Source organism: Neofelis nebulosa, chromosome 5 (genome assembly GCF_028018385.1).
Source record: "Neofelis nebulosa isolate mNeoNeb1 chromosome 5, mNeoNeb1.pri, whole genome shotgun sequence".
In the NCBI taxonomy this organism is placed as follows: Eukaryota; Metazoa; Chordata; class Mammalia; order Carnivora; family Felidae; genus Neofelis; species Neofelis nebulosa.
In genome coordinates, this window is record NC_080786.1 from 123,014,503 (window position 1) to 123,032,907 (window position 18,405).

Here is an 18,405-nt window from a genome sequence, read left to right on the forward strand (position 1 = left end):
CTTCTGCTCCATAATTTTATATTGCTTGGAAAATATTTATTAGATGATTAGTATGAAAACCATTGTGCAATAATATTATCTCATTAACAACTCATAATAACTGTTCTAGTTATGTGTTAATATCAACATTAAAAATGTTTTTTTAAGTATGTTATTTTTGAATTAATTTATTTGAGAGAGAGAGAGAGTGAGTAGGGGAGAGGCAGAAAAAGAGGGAGAGAGAGAGAGGGAGAGAGAATCCCAAGCAGGCTCTGTACTGACAGCACAGAACCTGCTATGGGGTTCAGTTCCTTGAACTGTGAGATCATGACATGAGCCAAAATCAAGAGTTGGGTGTTCAACTGACTGAGCCACCCAGGTGCTCTCAAAATGGTTTTTAATGTTAAAATAGCTACTAATCTCAGTAATAAAAAGGAGCATAATATTTAGTGTTTAAGTCAATCCTTGGACATGTTTGGAAATAAGTAATAACCCTGACCTATTTGTTTAATTCTTATTAGTGTCCTCTTTTAAAAAATATGCATACACTGAGCTTAGGGTAGCCATATGGAAGGTAATAAAACCAAGTAAGTAGAGTCAAGATTCAAACTGAAGTCTCTTTGTTCTCTTAACCACTAAACCAGTGTGTCTCTTCCTAGAATTATACAGGTTTTGGCATTTTTCAAAACTGAATACAAAAATTGATGCACAAATATTTTCCTTTATGGAACACATGTCTAACTAACAAGGCTTTCCATTTTACTTCCCACAGTATGTGCAAATTAAACCACATTTTCCCCAGTCAATTTCAATAACTTGGCTTGCTGTATACTTTTTTTAAAAAAAAAATTTATTTATTTATTTTGAATGAGAGATAGAGGGAGGGGCAAAGAGAGAGAGGGAGAGAGAAAATCCCAAGCAGGCTCCACATTGTCATTGCAGAGCCTGATGAGGGGCTCAAACTCATGAAATGTGAGATCATGACCTGAGCTGAAAACAAGAATGAGTTGCTTAACCTACTGAGCTACCCAGGCACTCCTCTATACTTTTTTTCCGATATAAAATATTAGATACAAGGACAAAAGACAAGTCCTATCAGGTAATACTGAAATGCTTTAGCTCATCAAGACAATATCAAACAATATTGAGACATAGAAGTATAGCAGCATGATTGATATATAGGGTTACAACATTGCTCTGTGCCCGATTGTGGAAGGAAGGTAAAGGGGGGACATCTTTGTGTGGTTATTTATTTTCTTGAAGAAACTTCAAAGTTCTCAAAAAAGGATACAAATTAAATTAAAATAAATGAATACTAGGGAAATTTATAAGAAGATGTTTAAATGAGGATTTTTTTCTATCAGACTTCAAGTTTAGTGTAAGCATATATGGTGCAATATAGAAAATTCAACCTATTTTTTATTAATTCTTAAGTAATTTTTATGGCCGCAACTTTATGGATGTGTTTCCAACCGGCAGAAATATTTAATGATGGTTTTGGTATTTAAATTCAAATACTTCCAAAATAAGAATATTAGCCACTGGCACAAAATTAAATTATTTTAACATCAGTTAATTACAGATATCCCCAGCCCCCACCTCATTTTCCTCTAGAAATATATGTAAAAAATGGTTTACATTACTAACTCCTATCAAAAGTGGTTTCTACTGTGAGAATATCCTCAAGCAAATCTCTTTGGATCTCTCCAAAGAAATAGCTGTGGGACAGTATCAACCCAGAGGAGCATAGTCTCAAGGGTTACAATCACTTCTGCCAATCTGCTCTATCTCTGAGTTATCAATTATAGACATTGTCACAAATTAACCTGAAAAGCCAAAACAGAAAGAAAAGAAGAAAGAAAGAAAGAAAGAAAGAAAGCAAGAAAGAAAGAAAGAAAGAAATTCATCCATTTTTTTTAAGTTTTAATTTTAAATTCCAGTTAATTAACATACAGTGTAATATTAGTTTCAAGTGTACAATATAATGGTGCAACACTTCCACACTCCTGGTGCTCATCACAACACGGGCACTCCTTAATCCCCATCACCTGTTTAACACCTCCCCCACCCACCTCCTTTCTGGTAAGCAGCACTTTGTTCTCTATAATTAAGAGTCTCTTTTTTTATTCATCTCTCTCTCTCTCAATCTCTCTTTTTTTTCCCTTTGCTCATTTGTTTCATTTCTTAAATTCCACATAAGAGTGAAATCATAATGGTATTTTTCTTTCTCTGACTGACTTAGTTCACTTAGCATAATACTCTCTAGGTCCATCCATGTCATTGCAAATGCAAGATTTCACTCTTTTTGATGGCTGGGTTACATTCTATTGGGTGTATATACATTCATCAGTCAATGGACACCTGGGCTGTTTCCATAATTTGGCTTTTGTAGATAATGCTGCTACAAACATTGGGGTGCATGTATCCCTTTGAATTAGTGTTTTTGTATTTTTTAATGTTTATTTTTGTGTATGTGTGTGTGAGAGAGAGAGAGAGAGAAAGAGAGAGAGAAAGACCATGAACGGGGGAGGGGCAGCAAGAGAAACAGAATCCAAAGCAGGCACCAGGCTCTGAGCTGCCAGCACAGAACCCAATGCGGGGCTCTAACTCACAGACCACGAGATCATGACCTGAGCTGAAGTCAAACGCTTAACCGACTGAGTCATCCAGGTGCCCCAGTAATTTTGTATTCTTTGGGTGAATACCTAGTAGTGCCATTTCTGGATCATCGTCATTTTTTACATTCTTTTTCTGTCTCTCTTCCTCCCTTATTTCCTTTCTCATATACTTCTTTTTTCACTCTATTTTTTTTTTATTTTTTCTCTTTTGTTTCTCTTTCCTCTTACATTTATCTTTGGTTGATAAGTAGACAATTTCTCTTTCTGTTTTGCTTTGGGTGGTCAGAAATCTGGTTAGGAACTACATTTCTACTAGATGCTGGATGGAATGGGCGAAGAAAAAAGCAGGAGATTTAAATTGAAAAACACACAATCGCTGCATTTGGAATTTCTATTCTTTCTTTTCCACATATGTAGTCCCACACTAGAAACAAACCAAAAGTCTGTTTTTGTTCATGAGGCATATTTGTCTGTATGAATTTTTCTATCTGCTAATCATAGAACTGACTCTGGACCAAACCATTTTTTGATGCAACCACAAAAAACTACAAAAGATAGTGTTGTTGACATTCTAGGTTTACTGACCCAGGATGGTTATTGTGTTATTTTAAATTATTTAAAGTTGATGGATCAAGTTTGATTTACATATGATAATAATAGGTTATTTCTTTATTCATGGGTTATAACTATCAATAAAATAGGCACCAAATAAAATTCTATAGAATGTGTATTTAAAACTTTTGTAGAACATTTATTTCAATTTATCAGTTAATATGGTGATAAATATGCTTTTTAATAATATTTTATCATCATTATCCTAACAAGTAAATTTCTTCATAATATAGTGCTGTTTTTCTTTCTTTCTTTCTTTCTTTCTTTCTTTCTTTCTTAGTGCTGTATTTCTAGTAAATGTGTTGAGATTAAGATAACACACTCTGAAAGAAGTCTTCTGCAAATCTATTTCTTAGAAAAATACAGGGTGCTTTTCAGTGAAGAAATGATAAAACAAATGTGTTTCTGTACCTGCCTGAAAATAGATATTTGTTGTTGCTGCTGTTATTGTTTGATTGTCATGTAAGTCCTTATACTCATTAAAAAAAAATCTTAGAGGGGCGCCTGGGTGGCTCAGTTGGTTAAGCGTACGACTTCAGCTCAGGTCACAATCTCGCGGTGGTGAGTTCGAGCCCCGCGTTGGGCTCTGGGCTGATGGCTCAGAGCCTGGAGCCTGCTTCCGATTCTGTCTCCCTCTCTCTCTCTGCCCCTTCACCGTTCATGTTCTCTCTCTGTCTTAAAAATAAATAAACGTTAAAAAAAATAAAAAATAAATAAAAAAAAATCTTAGAAAGCACATAATATAAAAAACTCATTATGTAAAGATACTGACTTTTAATTCATGTAGGAGACAACATTTTGCCAAATAAAAGTGGAAAATCAAATGCCTTTATAGATCTTTTCAGAAATTTCTTCTTCCAAGACATAGAAACAAAATTCTCATAATGCCAAAATTAAATTGATTGTAGGTGGACCTTACAAGAATCAGAAGATAAATAAAGTATCTTTTGGAAGGGTTGCAAAATATATGTGGTATGCCCTAGTTGATAAACTTGTAGAGATTTTGGTTTTTACTAATGCCATTCTAAAGACTACTTCATACATATTGTAAATTTTGAAAAGACCGTTAGTAGGATTTCTTTTTAAAAATAGACTATCTTGAAATTAGCAGTATATATGAATGTCCCTATCATGTCAATTCAATGAAAAATAACCTTCTCTTTCTGGTTTTAACCTTATTAAAACCTATTTCCCCTAGTGTATTCATATAATATACTTATATATTTATTATCTTAATTTTTTTAATTTTTTTAACATTTACTTATTTTTGAGAGAAAGAGACAGAGCACGAGTGGGAGAGGGGCATAGAAAGAGGGAGACAGAACTGGAAGCAAGCTCCAGGCTCTGAGCTATCAACACAGAGCCCGACACAGGGCTCAAACTCACCAGCGGTGAGATCATGACCTGAGCCGAAGTCAGGTGTTTAACCAACTGAGCCACCCAGGAGCCCCTATTATTATTTGTTTTTAAGTTTATTTATTTTTGAGAGAGAAAGAAAAAGAGAGAGAGCATGAGCATGCGCGCCCATGAGTGGAGGAGGGGGAGAAAGAGAGAGAGAATCCCTAGCCGGCTCAGCCCTGTAAGCTGGGAGCCCAACCAGGGCTTGCTCTCACAAACAGAACTGTGAAATCATGACCTGAGTGGAAATCAAGAGTCAGTCGCTTAATTGACTAAGTCATCCAGGTGCTCCAGATAGCTTAATTTTTAAGTAATTTTATTATTTTTTTTCATATAGGAACAAAGCCATCTTTTAGAAACTATGGATTTATGCTTCTAACTTTTGAATAATAAGGATACTTTTTCCTAATCTTGGAAAACTCATAAAAATCAAATTGAATTTCTGTTTTAACAATATTAGCTCAGTCAAGAGTATTTAACAAAATGATAGTGTTTCAGAAGGTTATGATCTAAAATGTATAATTAGCTGAGCTTTTGTTGAAAAGAAAATGTATTTAAAATTTAAATTTGTTGTCTTATATAATTAAGCTTTCTTTTGTAAAGTAATGATATATATGAGATCATATGATATATGTGATATATAACCACACACATATATGTATATATTCACATAAATTTATGTATTTAAGTAAATATTATTAAGAAAATATATTTTAAAGTTTTAGAGTAAATAAAATTTAGCTAACTTCATAAGAAGATGTAGTATTTAAAGTTACATTGTATACATTATACAATAGAAATACATACAATACATATATACATGTGTACAATAGATATACATTATATCTGACATTCTTGTAACCATTGTGTGATTAATAACATTTCTATAAAAATACTGTTTTAAAAAATACCACACTGAGGTGACATCTCACAATAGTGAGTAGTCACTTCATTTATTAGTTCTTCAAATCCTGTAAATTTTTAATAAAATAATGAATAAAGGCACAACTAAAATCAGTTAGAAAATAAAAAGCAAAACATATTAAGAAATCAACCTGTGACAGAACAATGTGAGGAGATCTGCTCACCTGTTCCCCAGTGCAACAGATGAAAATTAAAATAAGGTGACCTTTAATATCTCTGGTGAGTGTCCAGGAACAAACACAAAATAAGCAATTAAATATTTAAGAAAAACCTCCAAAAATTTTGTAAGAAAATGAGAATATATAGTGTTTTAACCAAGATCATTTCCTCTCTCTGCCATCCCAGTGCAGTGAGGTAGGCATTCTACTGTTGACTGTTTGCAGCCAAGAATCAGTGATCTAAGAATGTCTCCTCAGCTCCCAACCAAGGACATTCTTGTCAGGGGGAGTAGGATGTCAGTGTTTACGTCCTGCCCCCATCTACTTATTGCCAAGAGTAAATCTCAAGTAAATGCTTGAATGGTTGGGACATCCTTCTCCCAATTCCCCCCATGGAATGGAGGCCTCACCTTGGGCACAGTGTGTTGGAAATACTGGGGCTCTGATGGCTCTTACCAGTTTTCATATGAGATGGTGGTTTCACTACAGGAGAGGAAAGGTGAACAAACCCTGTTGCCCAAAAATATCACCTTCTAGAGCTGGAGCTTCAGAACAAAACTTGCCAGTGTCCCCATCCTGGGCTCCAGAGCCCTGAATTGGAAATTTTGCCTGGGGGAAGATCATAGAACAAATAGCTCCTAATTTCTTCCCAAAAAACTGACTTCATTTACAACAGAGCGCAAAGAAGTTCAAGACTAAGTATATTTTTAAAGAGAGTAGAGGTGTGGTGATGGGCATTTGGGAGGACTTTCAAAAGGCAGACTAGGGGCACCTGGGTGGCTCAGTTGGTTGAGCATCTGACTCTTGGTTTCTCGGCTCAGGTCATGATCTCAGGGTTCATGGGATCTAGCCCGCATTGGACTCTGGACTGACCACGAAGTGGATGCTTGGGATACTCTGTCATTCTCTTTGTCTCTCTCTTCCCTCCTCACTTGTGCTGTCTCTCAAAATAAATAAATAAACTTAAAAAAAAAAGACCAAAGACTGACTAAAATGTAGTAGGTTTCAGGAGACAATCTAGGTATAAAACTGATGGAAGAAGCCCTCCTTGGGTCTGAACAAATATCAAACACTGAGACCTTAAAAGCTATTTCTTCAAAGGAGACAAAATTTGGTAGGATTAGTATGTAGAACAATTCATGCTCTAGAGGACTACTGATGACAATAGACAGAGAAATCAGCAGGGAATTAATTAGTGGAATTCAGTAGCTGATGCAGTCAGGAAGAGCACTGCCCAGTCTCCTGGTATTTCAAGATTCAGGGTGACTGTGGGAGTGCCCAGTGAGCAGTCTCCCCTAGGAGAAAATCAGAGGGATAATAATGTATGTAGGAAAGTGAGGAGAAAACATCACGAAAATAATCCAGCCGGTCACCAAACCAATAAAACTCTGCTTACTATAAGAAGCCCAGAGATGAGAAGAAGGGAATAGTACCCAGAATTACTACACTATATTATCTAAAATGTACAGTTTTATCTTTTTATTTAAGTTTATCTATTTTGAGAGAGAGAGAGAGAGAGCAAGAGAGCATCAGCAGGGGAGGGGCAGAGAGAGAGAGAGATAATCCCAAGCAGGCTCCACACTGTCAACACACTCCGGGCTTAATCTCACAAACCATGAGATCATGACCAGAGCCAAAATCAAAGTCGGACGCTTAACTGACTGAGCCAACCAGGTGCCCCTAAAATGTACAGTTTTCAACACAAAATTTTGAGGCATGCATGCCAAGAAAGAAGTATGACATATACAGTGAAAAAAATATTTTAAAAAGCATACAACAAAACTGCCTGTGAGATCTACCAGAAATCAGATTTTTCAGAAAAATATTTCAATAGCCATTATAAATATTTTCACAGAACTAAAGGAAACTATGATTAAAGAAGTAAAGTCAATTTTGACAATATCACATCAAATAAAGACTATTAATAAAAAGAAAGTATAATAAAGAAATAAATGTAAACTCTGGAGTTTAAAGGGATAATAACAAATAGAAATTCACTAAACTGGTTCAGCAGTAGATTTGAAATGACAAGAAAAAATGAGCTTGAAGCAAAATCGAGGGAGCTCATTCAAGTTGAAGAACAAAGGAAAAAGGATAAAGAAAAGTGAAGAGAGCCTCAGAGAAGTGTGGGAAACTGTTAAGTACACCAACATATGCCTAGTGAGAATACGAGAAGGAGAGGGAGGAGCACAAAAATTATTCAAAGATATAAGACCTGAAAACTTCAAACACTAGCTGAAAAACTATAACCCACAAATCCAGGAAGCTCAATGCAGTCCAAGACAAAAAGTACAAGACCTGCAGATAAACCGATAATAGTAAATATGCTTTGTTCACTCAGCCCTAGAATGGGCAGATGCTTTCAGGAGTTATCTTTTTGGCATGGGTTGGATGCTACAAAGTGCTCAACTACTGCTGCAACAGTGTTTAATAGCTTTGCCATATCTCATAGGTATAAGCTGGTCCTAAATCTGAATCTTTTAAAAAATGTATCTTTACCGTCACAACCAATCAGGAGAAAGATACCAGTGAATCAATTTAAATATAAACTAATCAATTAAACTTCCAACTCCATCCCTTAAGAATAGCAGGACTGTCTGTGTGGACTGTATACCACACATTAGTATTCATTAAAAAAGTCTCTCCAATCACATTTTTAATTATAAACCCAAAGAATAACTGAAAGAAATTCCTCAAAAAGTGCAAGACCCCATGACTTGGTCTTCTAAAGCTGGTATGGAACAATGTGATATGGATGTTTAAATCACCACTCTATTTATTGCTTAATGGAACTTCAGTATCCTATCATAGTTAAAAAGAAAGAAAGAAAACTGAAAATAACCTAAAGGTCCATCAATAGTCAGTGGGTCATGCAGTTATTAAAATTAACTCTGTGTGTGTATGTATGTGTGTGTTGTCTTGTTGGTATTCAGGACACATTTTTTTTTTTTTTACACGTTTATTTATTTATTTGAGAGAGAGCACGTGCACTAGCTGGGGAGGAGCAGACAGAGGGGGACAGAGAGAATCTCAAGCAGGCTCTGCACTGCAGAGCTCGACACGGGGCTCATGGGGCTTCAACTCATGAACTGTGAGGTCATGACCTGAGCCGAAATCAAGAGTTGGACACTTAACCTACTGAGCCACCCAGGTGTCCCAGGGCATATTTTTAAGTTGAAAATTCAGGTTAGAAGATCATATGAATAGTGAGATTTCATTTGGGAGAACAAAACTATCTGCTTTGCATAAGAAACAGAAGTCTGAGAGATAACGTAAAAAAGGTTAATAATGATTATCTGTTTGAAATGTTTTTCTGTGTCATTATTTTCTATTTTTCCACCTGTATTTTCTCTTATTTTTATACATTAAAGCTTATTATAGAAGTGTAGCTAGGCATAACCAAACTGTTAGTCCTGAACTTTTGTGCCTGGACAGAGGGTACCTTCATTTACATCTTTTACATTTCAATTATGCAGAAATCTGTATGAAGCCAGTAGTCAACAAATCTCACATGATGCCTAAATATATGTGTTTTTTTCCCCCATGCCTTACATTAAATCTTCAGATCTTATTTATCTTATTGCTGTAAATTTGTACCCCTCTACCAACTTCTCCCTATTTATCCAAACCCCCAGCCCTGAAAACCACTTCTACTCTCTTTTGTATGAGTTTGATTTTGTTTTGTTTTGTTTTTAAGATTCCATCTGTAAGTGACACCATGCAGTATTTGTCTTTTAGATTCTGATATCCCCTACAGTTCGCGTAGTGCTAGAGAGAGTGGATGCTTCCCACAGCTATTTCAGTTCTGTCAGTGTTCCATATCACTATTAGCCTTCTGACACCTAAAATTTTGGGAATTTAACCAATTCCCTATAATTAAGCCCCCTCAGTTAAAATAACCAGTGTAGCTCCTACTTTCCTAAGTAATGCTGACTTACATTGTCAATGTGTTTTAAATTATATTCGTCTATTGTCTATTTGTATAAAATGTTTAGTAATAAATTAAAGGTAAGCATTTCTAAAAGAATGTTATACATTTTTGATATAAACATATCAGGAAAAGCATTTAATATGGTCATGCAACCCAACAGAGGTAATTATCAATGATAAAAGGATCACTGTAGAGGTCATATGTATTATGATTATTTAGAATCATAGTGCCAAATGATTACACATTCTACATTCGAGTTGTACCGTACTTGGTAAAAAGACTTCCCTGAATATTCGCCCATCTACCACAAGAGAAGAGATCTTATAGTTCAATAGTCTCTATTTTCTATAGGACCAGAGTACAAGATTAAGGAGATTGATGTTCCTCCATGTTATGTTAACTGTGGACCAAACAAAATACCTTTCTTCTTCTGTAAGTCCTTCATGTTCATACCACTAAAATGAATCTTCACCCTGTCGTCTTCCATTTTGAAATACAATTAATAGGTATAGTCGAAAGGGTATTTGATTTCATATTTCTAGGGGCCAAAAGAGAAATATTAGTTTCCTAGGGTTGTCATAACAATATTCCACAAACTGGGTGCCTTAAACAGAGAAATTTATTTTCTCAGAGTTCTGGAAGGTAGAGCTACAAGTTCAAGGTGTCAGCAGGTTTGATTTCTTCTGTGTCCTTTCTCCTTTGCTTGCGGCTGCTGCCTTTTTGCTATGTATTAATATGTTTGTCTCTGTTTCTCTTTTTTTTTTCTCTCTCTCTCTCTTTCTCCTAATCTCATTTTATAAAGACATAAAGGCATATTGGATTAGGAACCACTGTAACGAATGTTCTTATTTACCTGTTTCAATTCTATATTTTCAAATATAGTCCAAATATAGTGAGGTACTGGGGGTTAGGGCACTGACAAGTGAATTTTTAGAAAACACTCTTAAGCCCATAACAAGAGAAATTATCCAAGAAATTATTTGACAAATCTTTATAAAGAACCTCTAAGATTTTTGCTCAATCCACATTCATTGAGATCATTAGCGACAGAGCTCATCCCAGAACTCAGATCCCCAACACACACAATTTCAAGATCCTTTCCATCTCTTTACTTTATTTCCATCGTTGTATCAAATGCACTACTCTGAATTAGGAAATTGCAAATAATATACGCGATTGGCATACTCAAAGTATTTTCTACTTTTCTATTATTTATTATGGTTTAGCACTACTGTCAATTTTATAAAAATCCACTTTTCATTGAGATTTATTGAATAGGCATGAAACTTATGAATACACTAACATACTGGTGTTCAATAAACATTTTATCCTCCATGATTCCTAAGGATTCCTGTGTATTTTTCAAAGAATTCCACAAAGAGTTCTAGAAAGTTTCACACCAGAATATTGCCAAAAGTCTCTAGATGCATTCCTATCATCAGGTCACATGAAAAATAACAAAACACGTATATATTACAACATATTTGTAAGCCAATTGCAATTCACACCTGATTTGTAGTATTATGAGAATAAGCATGGAGTGAGAAATAAGTATAGACTTAATTTAATTTCTTAAAAAAAAAAAAAAAAAGTGGTTCTATGCGATAAAGCCCAAACCATGCTGTTCTAGTAGAATGTAAATTCTGGTTAAATCATGCAAATGACAAACTGCTTAAAAGTAAATACGATCAATAGTAAATTAAAAAGGCTTAAAGCCAAATTGGAGAGAGCCAAAAAAAGTGAATTCAAATTAGCTATGTATGTTTTAGGTTTTGAGTTAGAAATAGTAGGCATGCTATGATTCAGAATACTTATAAATACGTGTCATCCACATAATATTAAGTTATGCCAGTCATGTATTTAGTTGTCCTTTCTTTGGATCACAAAAGTCATTTTAATCTTCTGGTAATCTCTGTAATACATACTTCCTATTCTACAAAACCAACTCTTGCCAATTTAACATCATTGGATCTGTGGTGCCATTATTAAATAGCATGAGTAAATAGTTCTTCCAATAAATGTATTCTGAATCGAAGACATATAAACCCAATTACTTGCCTTGTTTTCCACAGATTTTTGATCTTTCACAAAATGCTTGTTTCTTCACTTGGCACAAGCCTTTTGAATTAATAAACATTAGGAAACCATATGCCAGATCTGCTTGAATGTAAAGCATAGTGTTTTATGGCAGTAGGCAGTGGGCTAAAACAAGAATGTGTACATATCCAGGGGTCTGATTTGAGAACAAGGTCAAGGCTTTAGAGGTAGGACAGAGGAATATGCTTCCAAACAGAGTTTTGAGACTAAAAACTGATTTACAGGTGTATAGTCAGCACCTGGCATTTTTACTGTAAGTGATGATTCCAAACCAAAATCTAATACCTGTATGTCTATATGACCAGGGCCATGGAAGGCAGGCAGGGAAAGGCTGGCAATTATTCTAGAATGGCAATTAACATTACAGAAGTCAGATAATCTGTATTGCGGTGTTGTTAAAGTGAAAATGGAATCTCAATAGAGAAACTTAAATGGCAAAACTTAAGGACAGATAAATATGTATGAGGACAGGAGTACAAAGACAGAGCTCAGGTACAATCAGACCTATGATATGTTCATTTGTTATTTGACAATGTGAATAGACTTGTGTCTCATTGAATATATATGATTTATTGCACGCAGGCCTCCTTGGGCACTGAGATGCCACAGAAGCTGTAAAGGTTCAGAAGCTTGGATAGGGCATTGATCTTTTAAAACACTCTCATCATCACGGAGCAAACCAAACAAATTCTCTCTCTTGTATGTGAAGCCAAATGGGGTATTAACTGCTACAGGATCAGAAAATCATTTCCAACAAAGACTATTCAAAAGGTAATACTTTCTTTCAGATTTTCCTAACTTTGCAAAGGTGATGAAAAAGCATATCAGAATAATGTAGGACAATGGTCAGTCACTTCTATTTGGTATATCTGGATATGTATTAAATAGATATACATCAACTATATCTACTTACTTCCTATGTAATGATGATCTCATGGCTAAGTTTCATTGTTATCGACTCCATACCTGGGGAACCAATGTATACAGTGGTTTTTGAAGTTAAATTCTTATGCTAGCAGTTCCTGACATCACATACAATTCTCTGCCTACATATTTAAATAATTTCATTAAAGGTTCCTCTCTGATCTATAGTTTGTTGTAATTCCTAACTATAAACATGGTTATAACTTCTGTAGACTGTAAAATATGAACTAAGTGAAGTCCCTAATTTCACAAAGTTCACGTTCTAATAAATAATAAGGTAGGCATTCTTCTCGGGGAAACTAAGAAAACATGCTAGGGATTCAAACAGAGGAAAAAGTAAGCATGTGAGATTTCAGATAGACTTATACCTAGCTGTTTCCTTCTACTTCATCCTCACTTTTTTCAACTCAATCCACATATTTTCTTTCACTAATTTGATTCACACTTTATGAATCAGAGATCTAAAACTATAATTTGAACCCTTGCTAGAAATCTTTACGCAAATGAGACATGAACACAAATTCAGAGTGTCCCAAAATGAACTCACCACTGTGTCTTCTTTCCATTCCTCAGAAAGGTTTTTCTTCTCAAATCCTCCACCTCAGTCAACAGCCCCATATGTTTTTCTACGAACCTGAAAGCTAGAGACATCCAAGATCCCTCCATATCCCTCATTCTCCAATTCTTGTTATGCAGACTTTTTCTCCATTCACAATATTATTCTGTTCATTCCTTTTTTCTGCATCTCCATTGCTCTCCTTTTCTATAATCTCTAGTTTTCTATTGGCTTTACAATGTTTCACTTTATTCTAATGAATGCTAAATTTAGCAACCAGGTTTTTTTCTAAAATGCAACCTGATCATCTCAATTTTGACTTCAAGTTCTTTCAGAGCTTCTCACTTATAAACATATGGAACACTTCACGTGGACTGTATGATTCATTGTGTTATGGCCTGTTCCAGCTGTCCAACCTTACCTGTCTTGATAACTACTCTGTGTTGTATTTAGCAATATTTAACCACAAACTTGTCCTGAATTCACATATTCATTGTCAGGCTTTTGCATATTCTCATTGCTTGAATATACTCAGATTCTGTATACTACCGCCAAACCTATTCTACCCCATAAAATTTCCTGTAACTCCCACAGGCAGAGACATGATTTCTTCCTGTCTGTTTTCACTCTGCATATATTTCTATTAAAGCAGTGACTACATTGTATCAAACCAATTCATTTTTGTTTTCATCTGCTTTGTCTCTAGAACATATGCCCTGGAAAACAAAGACTAATCTTGTCATGATTGTGAATAAATAACTTAGCATTAAGCTTGTTACTTAAATTATGTTCACCAAAGTACTAAATGCAGCTAGATGTTTCTGACAGATTTTAAACTAGTGTCCTTTATACCTCTTCTCTCTGGAAATAGGATAACTTTAAACATGTGAAGTTAGTCAGTGGAGTGGGCTAGGACTCACATCATCCAGTTGCAGGCATTAGGGAAAAGAAAATTTAATGAATCAGGATAAGTTAGGTTACACTAAGCTGACAAACAACCTCAAAACCTCTGTAGTTTAATAATTAATCTTTACACTTTACTCATCAAATCAGTTGTGAATATGAGTGTCCTTCTAGGTCTATTCTTTTCAATGTGACATCTTAACAATCCACATCAAGGGAGAATCCAGAATCCAGAATTCTCTATTTCCATAATCAGGACGACAGAAGAAGAGAGACTGGAGAATATCATACTAATTCTTATGTATTTCTGCCAAGAATTGCTTTACTTTTCAGTGGTTTATTTTTCATTGACAAAAGTAAGTCATACAAACTTCAAGGGGACAGAGAAGTGTCATCATCCCATATGCCTAGCAGAAAAGAATGCAAGAAATATTGCTTTCAACAATAATGATACAGGAACTAAGTAGGAACCAGCAATCATTAAAAATAGGCTTTAATATTAAATATTTGCATGCGACTTTTGCACATTACAGTGAAATCATTTGATGTTGATCAGATATCAACAGTATTACAATTTAAAAAAATATGTGGGGCTTCTGGATGGCTCAGTCAGTTAAGCATCCAACTCTTAATTTTAGCACAGGTCTTGATCTCACCTTGGTTAGATAGAGCCTCTCACTGGGCTCTGTGCTAATGGCATGGAGCCTACCTAAGTTTCTCTCTCTCCCCCTCTCTCTGCCCCTCCCTGGGCAAGTGCTCACTCTCTCTCTGTCTCTTTCAAAAAAAAAAAAATTGTGGTTCACTTATTTGTGCTTCTAATTGGATAGTGTCTGTTAGGGCTAGCTTAAAAAAGAAATTGTGATTTAACATGGCAGGATGGCTGCCTTTAAAAATACACGGCTGTGCACTCTAAAACATCTGGGCAATATTAAAACTTTAACTTTGAGCACTATAAAATGTATTAAATATTCGTATTAGTTCATACAACCAAATTAATTGCACATTTTTAATTTTTCCCAATTTCAAAAACTAACTTAGAATATGTACTTACATAGTTGTTATTTAGAATGGAGGGACTTATATCATGGTACAATGTTAAGCCATGCAAGCATCCTTTCATTCCAAAAACATTACATAGATGTTACTATATTTAAGATACTGTATTTTAAAACAGTTATGATTGCTACATAAATTAATATGCAAATAGTGTATAATGTCTCATAAGTGGAGTTCCATTGTCTAAATTTTTATGTGTTCTTAGTGATTATGTTGTAAGAACTGCTTCAACACACTGGGTAACTATAATGACACTGCCCTTTTCTACCATCTAAAAGAATCCAAATAAATAAACTTCTTTTTGTCAATGTTTCTCTAGATTTCCGGGCAATCTTTTGGTGGTTTTCTACTTAGTATTAATTCATTTGAATAAATCCTAAACCATCCCATTTCCCCGAATACTTTGATTTCTTAGGATGACAGCAGATGTTCTATTGAGTAGAAAAAAAATCCCTCCAGTTTTGTTTCTGCTTCTCCTCCCTATTTCAGTCACACATCAAATACTCATGACAGTTAACTTTCTTTCTCAGAAGGTGACTAGAGTTTTCTCTTGCCAGCTGCTTTTAAACAATTCCTTGTTTCTTTCCAAAGTTGATGGGATTAACGATTTTCTCTTTCTCTTTTCTCTGTCTTCTGATTTAGGATATTCACAGATAAGTGGCGTTGCATATCATAATTCAAGTCTGCATTTCAAGCTGAGGAAGAACTAAAGTAAGCTAGAAGAATCTCTTCTTTAGGACCACTGAGAGTTTAAAGAGTCTCTGGAGACACAAGATCATAAAATTATTTCACAGTGATTCTCTGCATGCTTCTCTTATTCTGCTTATTATTTATTTATCTTACGCAATTTTCTCCTTAGCATTTAATTTTGAGTATGTTACTAGGCTACAAAATAATAATTTCATAGGCCCCTAGCCAGCCCTAAATTTAGTAAACTCTTTGATGTGTGGTAAATTTAGTTCTATTTAATATTGGTAGACTCTACTGGGACCTTGGAGAAACTGGGGGAGATTTGTAACAAGAACAGCAACGAGTGTTACCCTACTCCATCAAGGCACTTTCACTTGTCTTTGTAGAAGGACCTGTCATTTTGAAGTATTGTTAGAAAAAAAATCCTGGCATCATAAAATACCTGCTGAGAGATTTATTTTATTTATAATTATAATTTTGCTTTTGTCTCAAGTGTTGCCAAAACATGCATTAAAAGTAAGTTACTTACTCTTAAATTTGCCTTGGTACTTTAAAAGGAGATGCCGGAAGATTTTCATATGATCACAAATTCTATAATTAAATAATTTAGCGTATGTAATAAAGGATATAGAATAGAAATAACTTTTATTTGCAAACAAATTAATATATGCATGTGCATGTCGTATATATCTATGTATTCACAAACCAATTATATTTATTGAAGATACAGGATTTTTGCTCCTTTCTTTTGTTAATGTAACCAAGAAAAATGGCCAATTTATAGTCTTATGACTGTCCCTCATATCAATATTAAATTCTCTCAACTGAATTTCTAAAGAGGTTCTACAAAACCTAGACATAATTATTAAAAATATCGACTCAAAAATTATCATCCCTAATATCCACCTAATGTTATAATTTTACTGATTGCAAACCATTATTTCACTGATTATTGTAAAACACCAGTAAAAGAAAAACTAAAGGGGGCATGCATTTATAAGTGTATACGTGAAATTTAAAATTTTCAGTTAGCTTACAGAAAATCTTCCAAGTTCCCACTTTATCTGTGAATTTTGACAGTTAAAGTGACCTAGATTAGATTTTGCACTGGTGATCTGTGGGCACTATCAAAAGTTAATATCCTACTGCAATTGATTTAACTAGTGAAAGTAAACATTCATTTTAGTGAAATTCAATAACAATTTTAAAAATAATAAACAATAATTAACCAACATTTACTCTGAACCACAAAATATGCTAACACTTCATTACATTTACCCTGTGAGATCATTGCTGTTTACACAATTTTCATATAAAAATATTTTTAAAAACTGATTCCACAATGTCAGCCTGAAAAGGGCTGTGAAAACTTTGCAATGGAGAAAAATTTATCCACTGAGGCCAGAGGAAGGGGAGCGTTATCTTCTGTAACAATTTCTTTTATCCTAACAGCACACTAAGTAGATAACCTGACCCAATGTGAGTAGTATATTTTGTGTTTTTCAATACTGAAACATTTCATGCTTACTAGAGAATCAAATTTATATTTTGATTTTCTATTTTCTTCATGGTTAACTTTTTCAACTTTTGAAGTATCGTTTCAATTAATGTTTTCTATTTTATTTTTTTCTAAGTGATAAGATCAGGCTACAGATAATACACTTTCTGTGATAAATGTTTGTCCTATTTTTATAGCTGGTTCATTTTCCTAAGAAAACTATTACAACATTGCTATATTAATGAATGTAAATGATTTTCTTTTAATTGCTTCAAGATGAAACAGTATTTTAAAGGTATCTACAGCATTTCTTTGTTGTTGATTTCTTTTTACTTTATTATGATATTTTTAAATTTATTTAAAAAGTCATAAGATCTATTATATTATGTGATTTAATATATTAAACTTATTTATTCTAAGACTTGCCTCTACTCTCATAGACACTACATCTATACAGACCACTACCTTGACCAGTATAACTGACTGTAGTGATTACCACGCAGCTAATAAGTGTTTAATAACTCAGAATGTGTGTATTGCTTGCATGTGTGCAAATTAGGCTTCTATGTACTATAGTCTTTTGCCAGAAAAAAGTTTGATAAATAATTATGTTTGAATGGATGAGGTCCAATATTCCAGAGATTATGAGATTTTTGTGGTCTGGAAGCTGCAAAATGGCAAACATGATGTCAGTAAGGATGCTCATTTTGTGATTCTTATTCAATACAGTTCATATCATTTCAGAAGTCATATTATGAAGAAAAAGAGGACAGGCATGTGTGGTTTTCTTCTTAAAATAAAAAATGTACTGAATTTTGGAGTTTTCAAACACAATTCCAACTGGATCTGAATCAGCATTAAGCAACTTCCCCACAGTCTGGCACAGGCCAGCACAGTTGGCATTTTGCGCTCTGCAAAGTCCCAGAACTTGACAAGGGGTTTTGGATGGAGGTGTAGTGGCACAGCTGTTTGGGGGAACCTGATGGGGAATGTGTCTCAAATATTTTTCTAGCCAGTATGAACCACTACTTTCTTTTTTTCTTTTTCATAAATAGTTATCA

The 18,405-nt window shown here is 34.4% G+C and overlaps 1 long non-coding RNA gene across 1 annotated transcript in view; it reads left to right on the plus strand.

The window, feature by feature from the left end:
• The window catches only part of LOC131511438 (uncharacterized), a 40,763-nt gene extending 24,810 nt beyond the window's left edge, over positions 1-15,953 (plus strand). Inside the window, exons 4-6 of the long non-coding RNA XR_009261524.1 lie at positions 9,972-10,052; positions 12,300-12,488; positions 15,799-15,953. This is a non-coding gene — a long non-coding RNA (uncharacterized LOC131511438). The remainder of the gene's footprint in view (positions 1-9,971; positions 10,053-12,299; positions 12,489-15,798) is intronic.
• Positions 15,954-18,405: the final 2,452 nt, after the last annotated feature.